Raw genomic sequence first — 20,638 nt, forward strand, 5'->3', positions numbered from 1 at the left:
GGGAAAAGGGAAAGCTCCATGCTGTAAGGAAAATTCATAAGTGAGAAATATCTTGTGAAGGTATTTCCAGGGGAGAGGAAAAAACCTGTTTCAGCAGTAGCTGTCAGCTGCCAACCACCAGCTGAAACGCTCTTGTCAATTTCCATTTCCAGCAGAAACTGAGTTTCTGGCAGAAGGTGAAATTTGACAAATTTCCCTCCAGCTGGGCTGCAGGGCTGGGACACTTGGGGAGCTGTGCTGCCTTTGCAGCAGCTCTGCTTTACTTCCTCCACTCTTTCTGGCAGACTTAGATAAATTTTGCTTTCTTCCTAAAAGCAGAGGTGAATATGACAACAGCCTTCTCAGTCAAAAACTATGGAGACATCCCTTGGATTTTCTTGAATCGCAACTAACATTTTCAGCAGAATTGTAAACTAAATTTTGAACAGCTCTAGATTTCCCTGGTTTTGTGGAATTAGAGGAGCCTAGAAATTACTTCTGTAAACAATGTGTAAATCTCCGGATAAGAGACACATCTGTAGCATATGATATAGTGCTAGAAGGTAATGAAGAATAAAGAAACAGTAGTCACTGCATCGGATAATCAGGCAGCAGGTTAAAAAAGTGAACAAATGGAAACACGTTTTTTGTGCTAGAAGTATTAAACTGTGAAAGTCGTTAACACAGTTCTGAAAGGCCAGTGGATGCAAAACAGGATTCCACGTAGTGGTGGTGAAGAGTTCCTATTTAACAGAATAGGACACATGAAACTTCTCAGTTCAGGAAGTCCTTAAAAGAATTAATGCCAAAAGCCAGGAAAGTTTATGCAGCATCGATCTTGTTTCTTCTACTGCTTCTCTAAGCATCTAACATTGGCTACTGTCAGGAGGAGGATACTGGAAAGACAGATTATTGGACTGAACTGGTTTGGCAGTTTCTGTGTTCATACAAAGCAACAGAAAGTGATCTGCCAGCTCAGAGGCACTGGCCATTGAAAGCTGCACCATGTAATTACGCTGGAAAGACATGGAAAATCCAAAGCCTTAACTCATTTTTAGCAGGGGCTTATCTTCAACTTGCTAAGGAGAGCTTACACATATTAAGAGGAAAGCGAACATTACCAGAAAATAAGTCTACCTGCTAGGTTAGTTTTACCAATCTCCCTGCTCAAATATCACTAATTTTCTTGTTAAGACTTATGAAGGCTCCAGGAGTTTTTTGAAGGAAAAGATTCTTGCTTACCACATGTCCCTTCCTCTTTTGGCTTTACTGTAGTTTCATCTAACACTAAAAATATCTCCCTAATTCAAAATATAAATTACATCTCAAAGTGCTTGATTTGAGTCTGGTTAGGATGACGTATTTTGAGCTGAGTCTCACTCTCTTCTTGAGGCCCACAAAGAGAAAAAGAAATAGTTAATAAATCCTTCTCCTTATCACAGTGATTTCAAACCAAAAAGTAATACACTGAACTAACTCAGAATACTGAAAATTGGATAGCAATTTTCACCTCAGTTATAAAAACTTCCTTTTTTACTTTGGCTCACTTAATTCAACTGTCTTCCATTGCTTCATTTAAAAAATGACACAACAGTTTCCTGGATTACTCTAAAATTCTGTATTTGCAATGTCTTCTGAGGACCATATAATAAGCAATGTAGGCAGAAAGAAAACTATTTCATGGGAAAGTGAGACAATTATTAAAACGTATGGATAGGGCTACTTACCTAGAATTCACTTAATAATTAATGCTTACAAAATTTTGTCATGGGTGGGAACTTTTTTTCTTAAAAAGCCAGTGGTTATCTGTGCACTGTACAGGTTCAATCGCTATGCTGTTATATAACAGCATTCCATATGGATGATCCAGGCTTTAATTTTCTTTAAAATCAAGATTTTGGACAAAGATATGTACATGAGAAAAATAAGACTTTTTGAAGGTTATTATGCATTTCATTTTTATTGTACGTTTTGGAAAAAGGCCCTTGAGATTCATGCCAAATAGCTAGTCAAACTCATACTTAAGTGTGCTACATTCAAAGCAGCTGCTAATAAATGCTAATGGTGGACATTGCTTGTTTGCTTTTCTGAGCGTAGATCTGTCTGCTTATACACAGGAGAAGGAATTTTTAGATTGGGTTTTACAATAACCATGTACAAAGTCCTCAGCAGTCTTTTGTATGTATAAACTTTATTAAAAGGCTTAGGTTCTTAAGTGCATCATACTATAGATGATCTCATAAATTACATGAACAGCTCCTGGCTTCTCCACCCAGAAGACAATAACTTTCAGTGGCTTGACTATGCCATCACTCTAGTTCAAATTATAAAAGTCAATAAAATGAGATCTGAAACCCAACACTGTAAATGTTGTTAAAAACCCTGTATAGGTAGACATAAATGTTAAGCTTCCATATGAAGATCTATAATCTAAAACTATGATAACATTACAGCACATAAAGGTGAGGGGAATTAAAATAATTCACAAACCTTGGAATTGTACTTCGATTTCCTAAATCCCATAGTAGACTTTGTTCTTCCATTGTAAAAATGCTTCTGTCCAAAGTGTGCTCGAGTCCCAGTAACTGTCATGTTTTATATCCCTGAAGTTCATGCTCCTTCAAGTACTGGAATGCATTTTGCTTATGCTAGCACCTTTCCCTGGCATCCACACTAAGAGGAAGATTCATTTATCCTAACTGAGTACATCCAAGTGAGATGCTCTAAATCGGCAATATAGTCATTTTGAGGAGAAGTTATTTTCACCTGCCTTTAGTCATCTGAAAGCTCGACACTTAGTCCAACATGGTTGTCTCTGAAGTTGGTGAAGGCAGGCATCTCTAGAAGGAGATTCTAGAGACCACCCTAGACCAGTACCTAAAACAGATAAACTGATGTTTCTCTCTAATACAGCAAGAATTTGTTATTCAGGCTGAGCTTAGATAACTTTGATAGCAAATATGAATGAGATGAACGAACCTCTACCTTCTTTTGTAGTCAAGGGACAAAGGCACTGCCAATGGACAAAACAGTCACAAACTGAATCACCCTCTTGAACATGGCATTCTCTCTTAGTGACATTTATATCTGATAGATTAACTTCTGTTGTCAAACTACCTTTTACTATTTTTTTTAAAGAAAAAAAACATAGCTTGACATGAGTTTTCTTCCTGGATTAAAAGAATCTCTATGAAAACCTCACTTTCTGCCCCATTTTAATGACTGATCAAAACACTTCTGAAAAAAACCACATGCCTTCTACTCAGAGGATTTATGGTTTTATTTTGAGAAGAATTTTTAAAAAACCTGAAAAAATATTCCTTCAATCATCTTTAATCCAATCATCTTTAATTTAAAAATCCTTCTGAAGCAAGAAGTGTACTACTGTAGTAGTGAAAAAAACTGCAGCTGATTTTGTAAAAGCATGGCTAGTACTCTGTCTATGCTGTGTTGGCCAAATTCCAAGGCAAGTAATTACATTTACATACCTAAATTCACCCTGGTTGTTTCATCTGGATACTGCAATATTCTGTAAGCTCATTTAGCTAATTTAGAACCCACATGAACAGCACAGGTTCAAAAGTTCAACTCAAACTTTATTAGGTTTGCGGTCCGCTTAATAATACTTAGCACTTAATTAATCTCCACAACACCCTTGTGAGCTACTTAAGTTAGTATTACCAGGAGAGTCTCTGAAAAAGGAACAAAAAGAGAGCCAGGAAGAAAAATGACCATCCTATAATGGTATCTTTCATACTCAAATGGTTGTTCAGGTGCATAGAGTACTCATTTTTAGTTCAGTGGTATTTAGTCTTGAAAAACCATTAAATCAAAGAAAAGCCCACAAAAAGCAATGTGACAGGCAACGCCATTTTATGATTTCAGTGTGCCTATGCATGTGTCCAACAAAAGTCTGACAGAAAAGAACACATTCTCGTTTTCCTTCCCTTTCGTATATGGAAGCACTGGATACAGACATAAAATACGAGAATCTCTGAGATGGAAAAAAGTCAATAACAGTAATAGGGCAATATTCCAGTAATGTGTGTACCTGATCAATGTACTTATCATACCACTAATGAGTGGTATGATGCAGGGCATCTAGCAGGATGACTAAAGGCCAAACAGCTTTAGTAACAAACCGCTGAGTCTCATTCTCCAAAACATGAGAAATCCTCTGTGCTCAAATTCCCATGCTTACTACATCAACACCATAGCAGTAAACAGACTGGTGTAATAGTGGGCATGTCCAAATGCAGGAGCAGGCAGTGCATTGGCAGGTTATCTGAGAAGCTTCCACGTGAAAAAGAAGCAGGTGGAGAAGGGCTCGTAGGCACTTCTGAGATTGCTATACTCTTCTACCTAATGCCTTCATCACATAAAGAAATATCCATGGTGCCTAAAAGTTGTTGCTCTCTGTTTCTGTCTCCTGTCCTGTGGTAGTTTTCTAAATTGTTTCTCGAGATCCTGCTGTTTGATCCAGCTTCATTTTTTAAGACCTAGTACAAGCCCTTAATTTCTCTTTTCCACTTAACAGTTTCTACCGTCGTCTGTGTCATTTGTAGGGACAAACCCTTTCTATGCTGCAGGGAACTCAGTAAAAGAAAACCATAAGAAGCCTAAATCTCAGCTGTTAAGGGGCTTGTGGAACTGTGGATATGCATAATATATAAATGAGACTGAAAGAGCACAAGATGTAAAGATTTCCTTTTCTTCTGAAGCTTATGACTGCAATGACAGGCACAGACAACAGTCTGTATGGACTTACAGTTAAGTTTAAATATGGTCCCTATCAAGTAGGAACCTCTCACACTTTCAATAACGATCGTCACAGCATTTTTTAATAAAGTACTGTCTTTTCACTTAGGGTGAACTGACACATGAAAAATTAAAATTATTTGCCAAGGAAAATATACAGGATAATTGTGAGGGGTGTGAAACTAAGTCTCACAACCCCAGTGAGACCTCTAGTGACTACACATCCTTCTTCTCCACTGGAATCTTGATTTTGCCTGATTCTTATAGGTACGACTGTTACGACTTCTTTGCATCACCCATGGCACAGCAGGAGAAACTCAGGACATGATCCTTCTAGAAGATCCATGCAGTCAGAACTATATGCTTGAGGCACTCTCTGATTTCAGGTGGGTCCTGCACAGACATGAGGGACAAACCTTTGCTGAACATAAGCAGTAGATGTAAATATTTCCATGGTAAATGTTTTATGAAGTGTCAGGTATGTATTAAACAGAATAACAGCAAAGCCATATCCTGACATGGTATTGTGATTACATCTTGGTTTTAATGGTTCGGTTTTGCCTGCCACTTTACTCTCCCTCTTCTTCACTGTTCTTAGGAAATTAATTTCTTCCTTTTCTTAAATTATTTGCTTAGGGACAATCAAGAATATAAGATGGTCACAAAAGCTGTTTTCTCAAACATCTATATACTTCATAAGTCAAGCTGTCTGAGGGAAACTTGTGTAATCCATGATCCTCTTAAAAGCAGAAAGAGAAAGAGGTTCTCTTGTCAAAAAATACCATCTTCAAAGTATTATGTTAACTCAGATGATGAAGAGCAAGGAAAAACAGGGTAGTCAAGCCTTTTCCTTCCTGAAGATGTATGTTGTCATCAGAATACATTGCTCCAGTCTTTCTTCCACCCACTTAAATTAGTTTGTAAACCTGCATTCCTTGCTTTAACATGAATTTCTTCATTGAAGGCTGAAAGAAAGGTAGGGTTACACCTTTTGATCCTCAAGACATTCAGCCCTTCAGCAAGCTTTTCTGGCAGAAATGATGAGTTCTCATCTTTATACTGCTTCAACAACATCCTAGCAATAAAGGGCTTTTTCATGCCAGTGGCACTTGAAACTGAAATAAATTGCAAAACACTGCAATTAAAATTCCAGAAAAAGTGCATCGAAAGAGACTTTATAGCCATTTAGGATACCTACAGGCATGATAAATCTTCCATCTCTGTGTAGAAATGCATCCCAGTATTCACTCAAACCCACAGCAAGAAACTACAGCTGCAGCATAAGCTTAGGGAAAGTCCTACAGCAAAACTTCCCAGTACTTTGAGGCAGGTATCACTGAGCTTATCTGAGGTCAGGAGAAGAGCTTAAGTATTTCCACACAGTGCACCTGAAATGCCCCCATTTTTCTGAGTGTAATCAGGTTGTTCTAGACAGACTTAATAGCTCAGACTCACTGCAAACTCTGCTGGAGAAGAATGAAGAGACAAAAACTGTATTCTGAAGACAGAGGGACTATAATTTCTTTTCCTGTCTAAAAAGTCTGTCTTCTCTGGCCTTCACACTTGATTGGAGACCACATCTCTCTGTCAGTAGCAGACAGACAGAGCTGAGACAAAATATGTGCATGAGAAAACTTGATGAAATTAGTACTACTCAGGGACTGAAAAGTAACAGGGATAAAAGACAAATGGAGACGACTCACGAGGAGGAGATTGGAATGTAGATTTTTTTAAGAAAGAACAGAGGGTGGAGATTCATCAAACTTGAAGTCAGCAGGAAGAGTTAGAAGAACTACCATACACCATGGATGCCTACTGCTTTTCCCTTTTCCTTCCATCAAAGGGATCCCTGTGCTTCATCCTTATTTATGCTGCTGATTTCTGGACACCAGCTCCGCAACTGGGATGACTACCCAGTCAACTCTTTTTGACTTTGCCGTGTAATTATCTTTATGTAATTACCATATATATCATATCTAATATAATTATATAATAATAATAATATATTATACAAAATATCTATTGTAATTGCTGTGTAATACTGTCTTCTCATTTGTTGTGGCCAAGTCCTATTACTGTCCACCTGGTCCTCCATGATACGAGCAGGGTTCAGTTGCTTGGTTTCTGTAGGTTGCTTCTGCTGCAGTGTGACTATATGTCACTACAGAAAATTGTGCTCCACCAGTAACTTCTGCCTCATCAGCTAAGAACTGCTACCCTGTGGTCTAGCAGTGACGTAGTGCATAATTAGGATATGGATATGCTTTTCCTCAGAAGAATATAATAAGAAAAAAATAATCTTGATTTCACTGGGCAAAATCTAGCCATTGCAAGTTACTGCCTAAAATAGCACCAGATTTCCTCTTAGAACTGCTGGTGGCCCATGACCAACAAAATTCATCCAAAGCTTCAACCTTTGATATAATGAACTGGCCAGACAAAAAATGCTAGAATCTTCAAAGCAATACAGTCCAGGAATTTACCATACACCAGGAAACAAGAACATCTTCTGAGTTTTGGTGTGAAGTTTGCCATTTGTACATTACGTTCCACCTATGGGCCCTTCTCTGAGGCTTCACTTCTCAGTTTTTTTTTAATTTCTTCCAAATTATTTTGTCTTTCGCCTGTGTGACATGGTTTGCCTTACTTCCATGAAACCCCCAGAGTATTCCCAGCTCACACAGGATACAGGAGATTTCCAGCAGATCAGACAGACCCCAGCAGGTCCAACCAGTGGGGTCAGGCAGTGACTGCACCTGCATTCTGTCACCTAGTGAATCCTTATCATCATCCCTGCTCCTCCAGATCAGACTCCTGGGGCTTTCTCCCTAGAAAGATCTTTCTCCCTCCTCAGATCTTTCTTTCCAAGGGAACCAGAACTCAAGGGAAAGAGTGTCCAGCAATTCCCACCTCTGTGTGCAGCTACGATGCCACCAACCCACACATGTGACACCAAGACTACAGAGTTAGCCCCCATGGTAAATGCAGACTTTCATGGTGCCGTACTGCTATTACCATTCCCAGCTTAGAAAACTGTTCACTCTTCTACTCCTTGGTCCCCCCACTACACACACACATAGCCTTACTGAACTTTTTCACATTTTGGGGCTGCAAATTCTCTCATTATTGCTTATTTACTTCTCTATGAGTGCTGCTCACAACCTGATCTCTGCTCTCAGGTGAAGGTCCAGCTGGAAAAAAATAAGCTTCCTCTTCAGGTCCATCCTGTTTTTAATCTGCTGCTGTCGCACTAAATTCCCTGTGGGGTTTTTCTTACTTCCTATTGCTTTCCCTCTTCTGCTATAAACCTCACAAATATTAATCTCTTTTGGTCCTGATTTTCCCTTGCCTCCCATCTTTTATTTGTCTAAAATGCCTGCCAGGACTTTTCACACTTCATCATGTCTCCAGCAATACCGGCCCTGGGCCAGTGCCAGAGACTGCAACTTGACAAAATGTGTTGCAAGGTGGCTTTCCTTCCACACCGTCTGCAGCTGTCATCTTCTCTCAGGGCCTGATACTACAAATTAGCCAGAGCTGGCAGGAGACCATAAGTTTTTACCTCCATAAAGTTAGATTGGGAACAGAATTGCCAGGGAATTTTCCTTTTAGCTCCTTGCATGTGGGATAGGCAGCCTGGGCATCATGTCTGTGCTTTACCCCGACATTTTCCTCTCCTTTTGTTTATTGTGCTGTGCTAGCTCTTACTGTACTATCATGACGTGAACCACACTAGTCAATTTCCAGGCATCACCTCATGCCATATTAGCCTGGACTGTGAAATCAATTAAACAGTGGACTAATCTCAGAGGGAAAATAGTAGAAGACCAGCAGTTTCATGCTACAGTGAGCACAACCGTAAATAACCTAGGGACTCTTGGACGTTTTGGTTCATTGGTTCGCAAGGACTGGTTCCATATCAGCAGGGACATAGCATAGATGTTTGTATATCCTAGGAATTTGTCATTCAAACACATCCATTAGGTGTTAAGAAAAATGTATTTTTAATTAAGAAATTTAAAGTGCTGGAGCTGCTACCTGGTATAACCAGGCCTCGGTCCTTGTATAGCCCTAATCCAAGGCTGGTTTATAACCCAGTCAACTTAATCAGTACGAGGATAGAAAAACAATTGATGATCAATTTGTGTACACAGGTCCTCTCAGAAATGCAGATGTTTTTAGAAAAATTAATATAGATGAATAGGAATTGCTTGTTCAAAGACTAAGTGTGCCTGAAGGATTGTGTGAGCTAAAGCAGGCAGAAAGAAGATCATGATCCAGGGAGGACCTTGGAACCGAGGCAGAGATGGGAACTGAATAGATGAATCAGCTGGGACAGTCAGGTGATGGATTCGCAGAACCAACAAGACCAAACCAACAAGACCTAAAAACTTCAGACATTGACTAATGATTTGATAAGCGTATATAAGCCATGCTGTATCCCTTTGTTCTGTGCCACTCAGTGGAGTGGTGGCCCAACTCTGAGTTGTGATTAAAGCAAGCCAAGTGGTACCCACTTCTGTGTGAATTTTTCCTTTAACAGTAGGCTCTGGGTTTTGCAGCTCTGTTTTTCTGGATCGATGGGTAGAAATTATGTGCTATGTATATTTTGAGTTGGGAAGTACCACATTTTTTTCTTGACCTTTGATAGTCTCCATGTACATAGAGCACAATTGATCAAGCTGAATTAGTGAGAGAATGAAAAAAACAAGAAATCTTTTTCTGTTACTTAAACATTTTTTCTCTTTTTAAAGTAAGGTTAGAAATCAGGGAATATGCAAGGGAAGGCAATAAAACACTCATCTAAAACCAGTTATGTTTCAGAGCTTTGAATGGTCCAAAAGTGAGCAGGAAATTTCCCAGCATAAAAAGCTCTTACAGAACTTCCCTCCAGCATGAAGAAGGTGAGTTGCACTGCCTGCTGAAGACTGGCCAACTGCATGCTCTTGAGTTGTTGGCCTACACCTCTGTAGTTTATACTTTGATCCTTAGAAATCCACAGAGAATAGTGATAATGAAGTGTCAGAGGTATATAGTTCAAACTGATGATATAGCAGAGAGCTGGTAGCTAAGCACAAGGAGATTCTGGAACAATTAAAGAAAAAAGATACTTGCTCTGTGATGGCACCAAACATCTTCTGAAACAGAGCAAGCCACTCTTCAGTGTTTGAGATTCCCATGGGGTGAGTGACATCTGGAAGGGCTGATTTAGCAGTATTTGGAAAAGGGATGAGCAGTCACTGAGAGAAGAATCAGTTGGGTAGTAAAATGTTAACAAAGGCCCCTGGAGGCTCTGGGGACCCCCCCTGAGCTCCTCCCATCAGTCACAGCTCCTTTTAAATTGTATCTTCCATTTGTTCTATGCTTTCTCAGAATATTTTCTTATTTTATTTTTATTATACTTGTATTTCATTACGATTGTGTTCTTTTCAAATTTCATTTTCCTTAAGCTCAATTCAAGAATTGTGATGACAAACCCTATAGCAAATTATACTTAGAGGTGGCATAATTAAATGCATCTCTGTTGACTTCAGTGGGGTCTGTCTGATTTATGCCAGCTGATAGTCTGGACAGATTAATTATATACAAAGGAGATAGGAAGACATCTTTCCTTGGACTGGTTCAACAGCCTGGGCCAAAGGGAATGAGTGATCCTGGACTTCCCTAGCAGCTCTGATTATGATTTTTTGTGTGACCTTCAGCAAGTGTCTCCACTTCCTTGAGCTGTTAATTCCTTTTCCATAGTTTTATGAAAGACTTCCTGTCGGAGAGATTTTATTCTGCTGTGTAATGGCAGCCTCACCCACACTGCACACCACTGTAATACAAATAAGCAATAACAATGCCTAGCTGCAATGCAACGTTGGCAATCTGAGAAGTAAATTTCTCCCAGGATGCTTTTCCTGCTAATGTATGACTATATTTATTTGAAGAAAGAAAAGCATATCCTTGTGGGACCATTACCCACCTCCAGGCAGCAGACATACCAATCCCAGTGGAATGCCAGTTATCAAAATTACAAAAAATAATCCAAAAGGTAAATGCATTTAAGTTTCTAGTTTGAAAGATCTGAACATTTTTGCTGGCATGAAAGTCTCTCTTTAATGCAGACGCATGCCGTTTGATAGTTTGAAAGAGAAAAAAAAACCCCTAAGACGAAGACATAAATATTTGAAAAGTTGTACTGTTCCGTGCGTGTTCCTGAGCACTTTTCATCTTAACTTTTATTGGCTACATAGCTAGATCAAATAGCTCACTGAAACTGAAATGAGTACATCAATGTGATATGGACTATTCATTTTCCCATTTGGATCCTTTTGTTTCAATTTTTATGATATTCAAAGGAATCAGCCTTGATGTCCAGCCAAATTAGCCCACATTTTCAAATACTATTTCCAAACAGAGGCATGTTCTTTCTTTCCAGAACCTCCCACCAATGTGTGTAAGGCACACATAATACCACTTTGCTCAAGATCAACATAGTTATACTTTATTATCTTATTTTGTACGTTACACCAGTTCTACCCAGTCAGGGCTGCATTGCATATCTGTATTCAGCAGAGCTAAAGAACAAAAGGAGCTATTGTGCCACCTAGTCCTTTAGTAAGTGGTGTCTTCTCCATGAAAACATGCTACACACTGTTACTAAGTTGTTTCTGCTCAGTCTGTCTTTTCACTAGGTTAAATTGATCTCTGAGTCTTTTGCTAGAATACATTTCCTCCGGTCTTTGAATGTGGATATTGTTACTCTCTGTAACATCTCTGATTTTTCAACATGCTTTTGAAAATGGTAAAAATTAGACTCACGCTCAGTATTTCCATGCCTGTCCCACCAGTGTTTTATACAGACGCAAAGAGGTCCTTATGTACTATTCCTATTCATTGGCTTGTGACTTGTGAAGCTATGAATCACTAGTCTTTTTGCCCTAGTTTCGCATGAGCACCTGTATTTAATTGTTAGTTCACTGTGATCTTTCAAGCTTTTAGGGATCTTTTTCATCCAAGAATGAGAGAAAAAAAAAAAAAAAAAAGAAAAAAAGAAAGAAAAGCTCAGAAGAAGATGCTGAAAAAAAAAGAGGAGAGCTGGAAGGGCTCAGCTACAGCAGTGTAAGGCAGCTCTTTCTCCTGGAACTGAACCCACCTTGATTGTATTCTCACCCCACCCAAAGACAGATAGTTTAAAAAGTTTAGATTTGTCTCTATTACAAAGAGTGTCAAACAGGCATTTTCAGAAGATGACTCATTCTGTTCTGGGATGGGTTTGTAACACAGATATGTGAACAGTCCCCTGAAGATAAATCTGTCTCCTGTGTTTTCATAGAGAACTACTAAATATTCAGACAGTTAAATTTTGGTGAAATTAATCTGTGTCAAACCTGTGCTTCCACCTGCCTCTCCTATGTAAGTTCTGTAGACATATCTTTCATTTCTTGGGCCTGGATGTGCGATTTTGTACCCGGCTGCATTAAAGAACAGTTTATCTTAACAAGCTCAGCTTACCAAGTAGATGTCTGTAGGGCTATCTTGTCAACTGATATAAGCCATTTTCTAAAATTTTGTGCTACCTGCCAAGGTTAAAAGTACTGATAACATATTTATTCTTAGATCACAGGTTAAAGTATTAAAAAAAATGTTGGATCTAGTCCATATGACTGAAGGACACAGCTAGAAACATTTCCACTTGATAATGATTTATTGTAGAGATCTAAATTTGGACTACACCAGTTATCCAATTTTTTTTCTTTCTTTTTTTCATGTTTTCTTCTATGTTACAGTCTTACTCTTTCCACATCCATCAAAACCAGGGCTAAGGCTTGACAGATCACTTTTAATAATAAGTCATTTAATTAGTATAATTAAAGGCAATTCAGATTTGGCTTTCAAAGGGCCCTATGAGGGGTTTACTACCTGATTTCCTTAATCTCTCTTGAAAAAGTTGGGCAGTATTAAATTAGCATTTTAATCCTCATCTCCTGCAAATGTGTTTACAAGTCACAGGTGAATGCAAGACATGTTTCTACATACACACTTTCCTACTCCCCACACATACAGTGTGACCATGTGTCAACAAACATGATTTGTCTGTGCAGAACTTTTCACACATAGGCTGGGATGTTTGTTAGCTATGAAGCGCTCACTCGTCTTCACCAATGTGATAGAAACAGAGCGAGAGACAGCTGAAGCTGTCATTCCTTCACTCTGATTTTCACCAAACACTATACAAAGGATAAACTTTTGTACCAGATGTTCATACATTTATGGTGCTAGGAGGCCAGAGAGGAGAATAAAAGTTTTTCACCATCTTATTACAAGCTCCAACTTCTCTGCAATGGTAGTATTCATATGTTAACATTTTGGACTGATTAAAATCTCTCTGGAATATTTCAGAAGGGAAGGTTGTTTCTACTGAGTGTGTGGGGGTTTTCATTCCTTTCTCTTTTTCCTTTAAATAATCAGAAAAAAACAACCACCCTTATTTTGATTAATTGAATAGTTTCCATAGCAGCTGTGAGCCAGGTGGCTGGAACCGGTTACTTTAGGATGCTAAATTCTGGGTAATTAGTTTATTTTTAATCTTTTAATTCTGTGGGAGTGAAGTTTAGTGTGTTAATGGGAGAGGTTTTGTGCAGAAGTGTCTTGACTAATGTGTTATTATCATTTAGTTTTATTGATGAAGCTCGGTCCTTGTATGAAAAGAAAATGAGTGGAAAAATCTGAGGCAGAGCAAGCTACAATTTTCATTCTAACTTAAAAGTCCCTAAAGGGCTTTTTTATATTTTATTTTTATCAGGAGTTTTTTATAACTGAAAACCTGAGGGATTTGGTTCAAAGAGCAGCTTGTATTCATGCAGAAGGACCCACTCTAACAGAAAAAAAGGCATTAATAGCAGAATGAGAAGGCATGGAAAACATATTAACTGTGTCATTCTTTTACCAGCTCCTATTGTTGAGGAAGGACTGATTTTGATTATTTTACAATGTGTACATTTGCTGAGCAAAAAAATTTTTTACTACTTAACATGTTTCTTAACTTGACTTCCCAACCCCCTGTTTTTTTAAAATTCTCCCACTGACTTCTGGTTTTAGTTTTTAAAGCTACTTATTCAATTACCTAGCTTTCCAGGTTAAAGCAATACATTTTTTGGCTTAAAACATAAAAATGGATTGATGTATCATTTCAGTATTTTCCATGTTCTATGAAGTCTTTCTTTTCTGTGGATTAAGGCCAATTAGCAGATGGAGATTTGTGAGCTGGAGAAAGTCCAAGGGGGAGGAGGCACTTCCTTTCAACTAGAGGCCCACCAACTTTATATCTACTATCAGCTAAATATTTTATTAGGAAAACACCCTTCTCAGGGATATTTTTACTGCCATTTTTCCCCATCATGCTCTAAAGCTACAACCACTGAAGAATACGTGTTTTCCAGAGCTGTGCTGTGCTGGCCAAGGATGAAGGGGGCCAAATTCAGACCACCTACCTTACTTCTCAACTTAGAAACAGTTATTTCTTTCCTGTAATAGAGGAGTCACAGGTGTGCAGGTAAGGTTTAGCAAAGGCTTAGAACTTCTCCTGGCTGTCTTGACTTCACTTACCTGAATTAGAAAGTAGGTAATCAGAAAATGACCAGACTTCACCTGTGGTCTGCTTCCCTCATATGCTAGTTGTGCAGGCTATGGGTGCATTTATATTAGCTTTCTTATTCAGATCCAAAGCACACTTCTAGAGCGAGTATCTCAGTAGTTGTCATTTACCGAGCTTTGTTTCATGACACAGAGCAGTCCCAAGGTGCTTTTTGGGTCAGGCTAAACCAGATATGCTTCAGAAGGACACCTATTGCATCCTCACCTCTAAAAGGTCGTCAGTTCAAAGGAAAAAAAAACACTCTAAAACATGTACAGTGTTCACACCAGCTCCTCAGCACCAACCACTTCACTTTACAGATCTTTCTCCGTTGGGCCTCCTACCTACTGACAACAGACAGCCTACCAGGGAAACGATTGCTGCTCCCAGGGATAAGATGTACAACCCAAAATGTTTCTATACAGCTAAATTTTCTTTTCTGCAACAAATGTTTATCTCATCTTGACTAACTACTGGGAAAAGACTCTGGCTTATGCCAGGACTATCCCCCCAAGCTATGCCAAGGGTTTTTTTGGTTTTTTTTTTTTTCCCCCCTGGGAGAGTACTGGTTCTTGCACACCTAAGCTGTGCCATGAAGTATGACAAGAGTGATGTGATTTGGATGACTGTATGCCAGCGCTCCACCCTAAGCCTGGCCCTCCCAAAGCCCTGGAGCCTCACTATGATGCAGAGGTGACAAGGCATTGCCTTGGCAGGGCAGAAAAGGATTATTTGCATGTTCCAGATGCTGAATGAGGTAGAAATGTACCTTCACCCAATTCAGTGCCTTGATCACTTGCCTGGAGATAAAGCTGTAAGAGAAAAATTTTCTGTCATCTACTTAATGCTGTGTCTGTGCACCAAACAGGTTAGAAAACAATAAAAACAAGATCCTTATTCTGCCTTCACTCTAGATAGAAGCTGTTGGGGAAATGTGATAGCTTGATTGTGCATTGCAAGTATGCATAAATAATCCTAAGTGTTTTTTAAACAGGGCTTTTAATTAAACCTAAGGAGTAGGGGTCAGCATACATTAGACAAGTAGTAGACATTACCACATGGTTCTGCTTCCACTGTCACTACACTGCAGAAATGCAGGACAAGATTCTAACTAGGTACCCAATTCTACAAGAACAATGTACACACAGCCAGCACTTGCATACACATAGTGAATAACTGATCAACAAAGTTTTCATTTGCATTGTGATTACTTATTTTGGATCTTCACATGTCAATGTTCAGAGATACGCACTGATTTAAAAAGGCCTGAAGGAGCAACACTTACCATCTCGGTCTGCGCTCCCCAGACTGACTCCCTCCTTTGTCATTCTCTCTGTGAGCACTCTTCCCACACCCAGCTTCCCTGTTTGCTTACACCTGCTGCTCAGTGAACAGCTTTATTTGAAGAGCACTTAATTGTAACCCACATCCTTCCCTCACTGACCAATTTGGTTGCAGTCACTGTAGGAAGCAGGTTGATAGCTTTTCCGCTTTAAAAAACCCGCACACTAAAGCAAACAATGCCATCTCCTACACCAAAGAACAGGAATAGTTAAAGATGAAATGTTTGCTTTCCTTTTTCATTCACTGGTGGGTATTAAAAAGCTCTTGTTATCTTACATAATGATACCAGCTTGGGTTTTGTCTCATTGCATTGTGGTGATAAAACCTTAATTTTATTAAAGTACAGCTCTGAAGATAGCAAGTGCTATAGATTCCAGGGTGAGGATGAGGGCAAATTGGGGAAGGCTGCTTTAAAAAAAAAAAAAAAAAAAAAGAAAGAAAAATAAGTAACAACGCCTTTGTGGCTATTTGGACATCAAGGAGTTTTTTTTTACCCTGAAGAACCCATTTGTGCTTCCAAACATAAACATGTGAAGGTGAGAGGTCTCCTTATTATGCAGGTAGGACAGAATGAGGCTGAATCCTATCCAGCTGAGCTGTTTCTGTTGCTTTGAACCTTCTGGAAACATAAAGATCACAGTGCTCAACTGTGAAACTGCTGCATTTCTTGGTTTGTTCCGTCGGTCAGCTTTCTTTTCTCTTGGAGTATTTTTGAACTGCATCTTCAGAGAATATTTAGCTTGCCTCATTCACACTGTGTAAGTTTGAAGGGTGTTAATGGAATGTTTTTTTCTTTTTCCCTTTTTTTTTTCTCTAGCAAAATCTGTGAAAATTAATTATAAGCTGTCTGTTGCAAACATTTTTTAACCTGATCGGTATTTACAAAGTATTCCATGAAGTGGGAGGTTGAAATTCTTTAAATACTTCTAACTTCAAATAAATAGTCATGAAATGTATGTAGAGGGGTGCATAAAAGGGACTCCTTTTTGTTGAAAACTTCAGATTTAGGTTTGGGCTGCAGAGGTGTCAAGTTATGCGATGCTCAAAAAAGACAATACCACTGAACACTACCCAGATCAAAAAATTTCATTCCTACTGCCACCTGAGTAAAAATTCTAAATAAAAATGTAATGTGACATCTTCCTTATTTCCATGAAGTTGTTATTCCTCACTATAGTTCTCAAGCTAGGGAAAAAAAAATATCAAAAATTGCAATTCACTCCATTTCTTGCCTTCTCAGCCCCCATTCTCAAGGAGCTGTATTAGTCTTGACTTGCTTACTTACTGAGAATAAGGACATGATTGTAGAGAAATTGGGGTGTGTGTGTGTGTGCATACTGAAGTCAACAAAGCTGCAGTAATTTGCTGTAGCTGAGGCTCTGGCTCCTGAGTCACCCTTTTATTCATCTTGTGATGTACTTCTCTCCCACTCCATTCCTGTCATTTGCAGTCTTTTCCAAGGTAATTCTAGGAATCTCTTCAGGGAATGATAGTCCACCATGTTGCTATTAATAAATTAATAAATATATGCATGTATGTGTCTTTATACACCTAAGAGAAGATGGCACCAGAACAGCAGTTGGCTTTGACAAATAAGCATCTATTCCTGGAGTGTTCTGCACAGTGCTTAGGAAAAACTTTCATTAAAAACAGTCACATATGGATGGATATAGGTATGTGTACTTAGGTCAGTATAAGTCACTTTTCTCAGTGATGGGTCATTTCTGTTCTAAATCTTTTATTGTCCTCCTTTAGGAAAAGCAGCTCTGTCAAGCTGCTGTATTTTGGGATTCAAAATGAACTTGAAACACTTTAAATTTTCATCAGGTGCAATATGTTTTATGGTTTACTGTTACATCTTTGGAACATGACCAGACTGAATAGTTGAAAAGACAATGGTAAAAATAGGAACAATCATATAAAGAAAATGCTGTAGGTTTAATGTCATTAATATTTAAGCAGCAGCTCCCTGTCCTAATACAATAACGTGAGCAGTGGCAGCTGCCTGTTCTTTGGAGGCATCAGTAGACGTTGCCATTTACGTTGAATTAGATTCAGAGCACATGTGAACCAACCTATACTTCTCCTATAGCTTGACGACAGTAGAAGTACATCTGGCAGATGCTAATTATTTTATAGGTATAAATTAGCAATTCTGCTCAGTGAAGATATATTAATGAAGCAACAATGCCTGAGCATTAGGTAGCACTTTTTTTTTTTTTTTTTTTAAAAAAAAAAAAAAACAAACAACATCTCATTTCTTGTAGATACTGACAGTTTTCAAGCTGAGGTGTATATTTCAGAGAGCAAGGTCTTGATGATATGAGCATATTGTACTATATAAATAATAGCTTCTGTGAGTGGGTCTTGGCACATTCTTTCCAGTGCCAGATTCTTTTGCTCAAAATGTTCATGTGGTAGGGAAAAAAAGGACTTGCATTTTTCAAACAGGCTTTGTTCTTGTCAGACTGTCAACTTCTAAACAAACATAATCATCTGTTTTGTCATCATTCTTGAGTGCAAATAACTTCTGAGAAAAGGTTTGCCTCATTTTAAAAAAGAAAGAAAGATGTGTGGGCCTGAAATCCCAGGGCCCTGCTTAGCTATCCTTGCAACTTGAAAAAAACCTGGTTTATTAGAGACAGGGAATTGGCTTCATGGTGCCATTCTTCTTTTATTGATGCCCTCATTACTGTGGGATAATGTATTATTAATGCATGAAGCTAGGATCCCACATCTTTTTCCCTGCACACCTGGGGTGGTACAAAATATGCTGCCCTATCTCCCTGTTAAAGCTCAGCACCTCCCCTCAGCCTGAGGAAACCATGTTTGCAAGCAGAGCTCCTTCTGGGATTGCTTTCTAAATTATTTGGGGAATGAATTAGCCTGGTTTGTTTAACTAGATTAAATAACCTTAACAACTCTGATCCATTTTAGCCTGGATTGGGTTCAGGAGCTGTCCCACGAGCAGCTCAGTCAGATGTCTGGAGTGGTAACTGGTGTGAGACATGCACAGGACTGGCCACAGAAAGTCACTGGCTTCACCAGCACTGTCATGTCTAGAACCTGTCGGATTGAACTCCAAGCAAAACAGAGAGGAAAACAGTATGTGATGCAATAGCCAAAGGAGAATGCTGGAGGTTGCTTCATGCTTCTCAGCTAAGGTCCATGCCTCAAAGGAAAGGTTTGTTCTGCAATTCATGGGCAAAAAATCAGATTAGATTGACTGGAGAAATAACTTCACAGCAGATTATTTGCCATGATTCAGCATTCACCAATCTAACTTTTTCCAAGCACTCACAAATTAAAACCCCCCCCACTCTTTCATTTTGACCCAGATGCCATTTTGATCCATCTTATAGAAGTAAAGCAAAACAAAAATAAATTAAATTCCTCATGGTAGGCTGTATGTTTTCAGAGTTTTTTTTCCTTCTCCTTGCATAGCTTTATCCTTTTGCTGTATTAAAAATCAGGAATAAAAATTACCAAAAGTGGAAAAGCTGCTTTTTCTTTATTTTTTTCCCACTTCCACTTTTCACAAGACTTAAGAAATGTGTCTATTCTACTTTATTTCCACTTTAAAAATCTTTTGACAATGTTATTCAGGTGAAATAAGAAAAACCTGGGAGAAGAAAGAGTGGGTTGCTTCTTTATTTTAAACCCTCTCATTTCCCACATATATTTCAAGTGAATATAAGCCAAAGACATAAAGTAAAAAAAGAGGATGTGATAAAACATAATAAATTTTCACCCCCTTCAGTTCCCAAACAATTTGGAGCAGCTTCCTTTTTAAGAAAATATTTTGATATTTTTTCAACAAAGACAAGAATGTTTGATCTGATGTCAGGGGTTGATAGTCACAACACATTTGCTACCCCAGCTTGAAGGCCACTCTTGTGAACTTTCCCATCATCCAGTGGATGAGAGCAGATCCCTCAGAGCTGGAGCTCACAGACCTCCCATGATGAACACAGCCTCTATTGACTGTATTGGGAACTAACAAAGATCAGCCTTTCAACACAGGTGCGTGAGTGCTTGAGGTTAAATAGGAGAATATCCTCTTTATCTGCAAATGAAGTGCCTTTTTAAACACCAGGAAAATATCACAAGGAGTATTTTCTTAGTGTATGTTCTGCTGACGATGTTCCTGTTTCCTCAAGAATATCCCAGGCCTGTGCCATCATTCATAGATAGTCTGTGACTGTCATTCTTCTTGTTAGTATTTTCAGAACTCCTTACAAATATATTAATATCATATCGTAAGCATGACTGTTGCTTGACCCCCTAACGTATTTTCCTTCTGCCTTCTCCAAAGACCAGACTTCACCTAATGGGGGTGTCTTCTCAGAAGGGCACTCCTGAGAACTAGCATAAAGACATCCATGAACTTCTCTTCTTGCCTTTGTTTCAGGTATGGATAAAATGTCATTTTGACTAACTAAGGTGATCTCTGTCTGTAAATTTGGAGATCTGGTGATAGCTATAAGAGAAGCTTTGCACACACAGATACAATAACAAGGGCAAACTAGCAGATTGCAAATGCAGAAGCACGTGGTATAAAGTCAAAGTTTTTTTGACCAACTGTAAAGAACTGGTTAGGGTTATGACCTAGAAACTAGTAAAAGCTGGACAGCCATGAGGACCTGACCATGTCTGACGTCTAAGTTTTTTTGCAGAAATACTGAACTGATCCTCAGTAAGAGAAAAGGCAAATACTTGAACTATAGTCTTGTAAGTCTTTGTATCTCTACAGAAGTTTGGCAGGGGTTCGACTAAAGGATTGTGCAATAGAGCAAAACTTCATTACACCAGTGGCTACTCTCAGAATCTAGAATACATGTTCTGAAGTGTTTTATAAAACCTTATTTCCATCCTGAACAGTGTTATTGATCAGAGCACTGGGAGTTTTGTTGGATGAAAAATTTTGCCCTGAAA

Source organism: Falco punctatus (genome assembly GCF_963210335.1).
Source record: "Falco punctatus genome assembly, chromosome: 2".
Lineage (NCBI taxonomy): Eukaryota > Metazoa > Chordata > Aves > Falconiformes > Falconidae > Falco > Falco punctatus.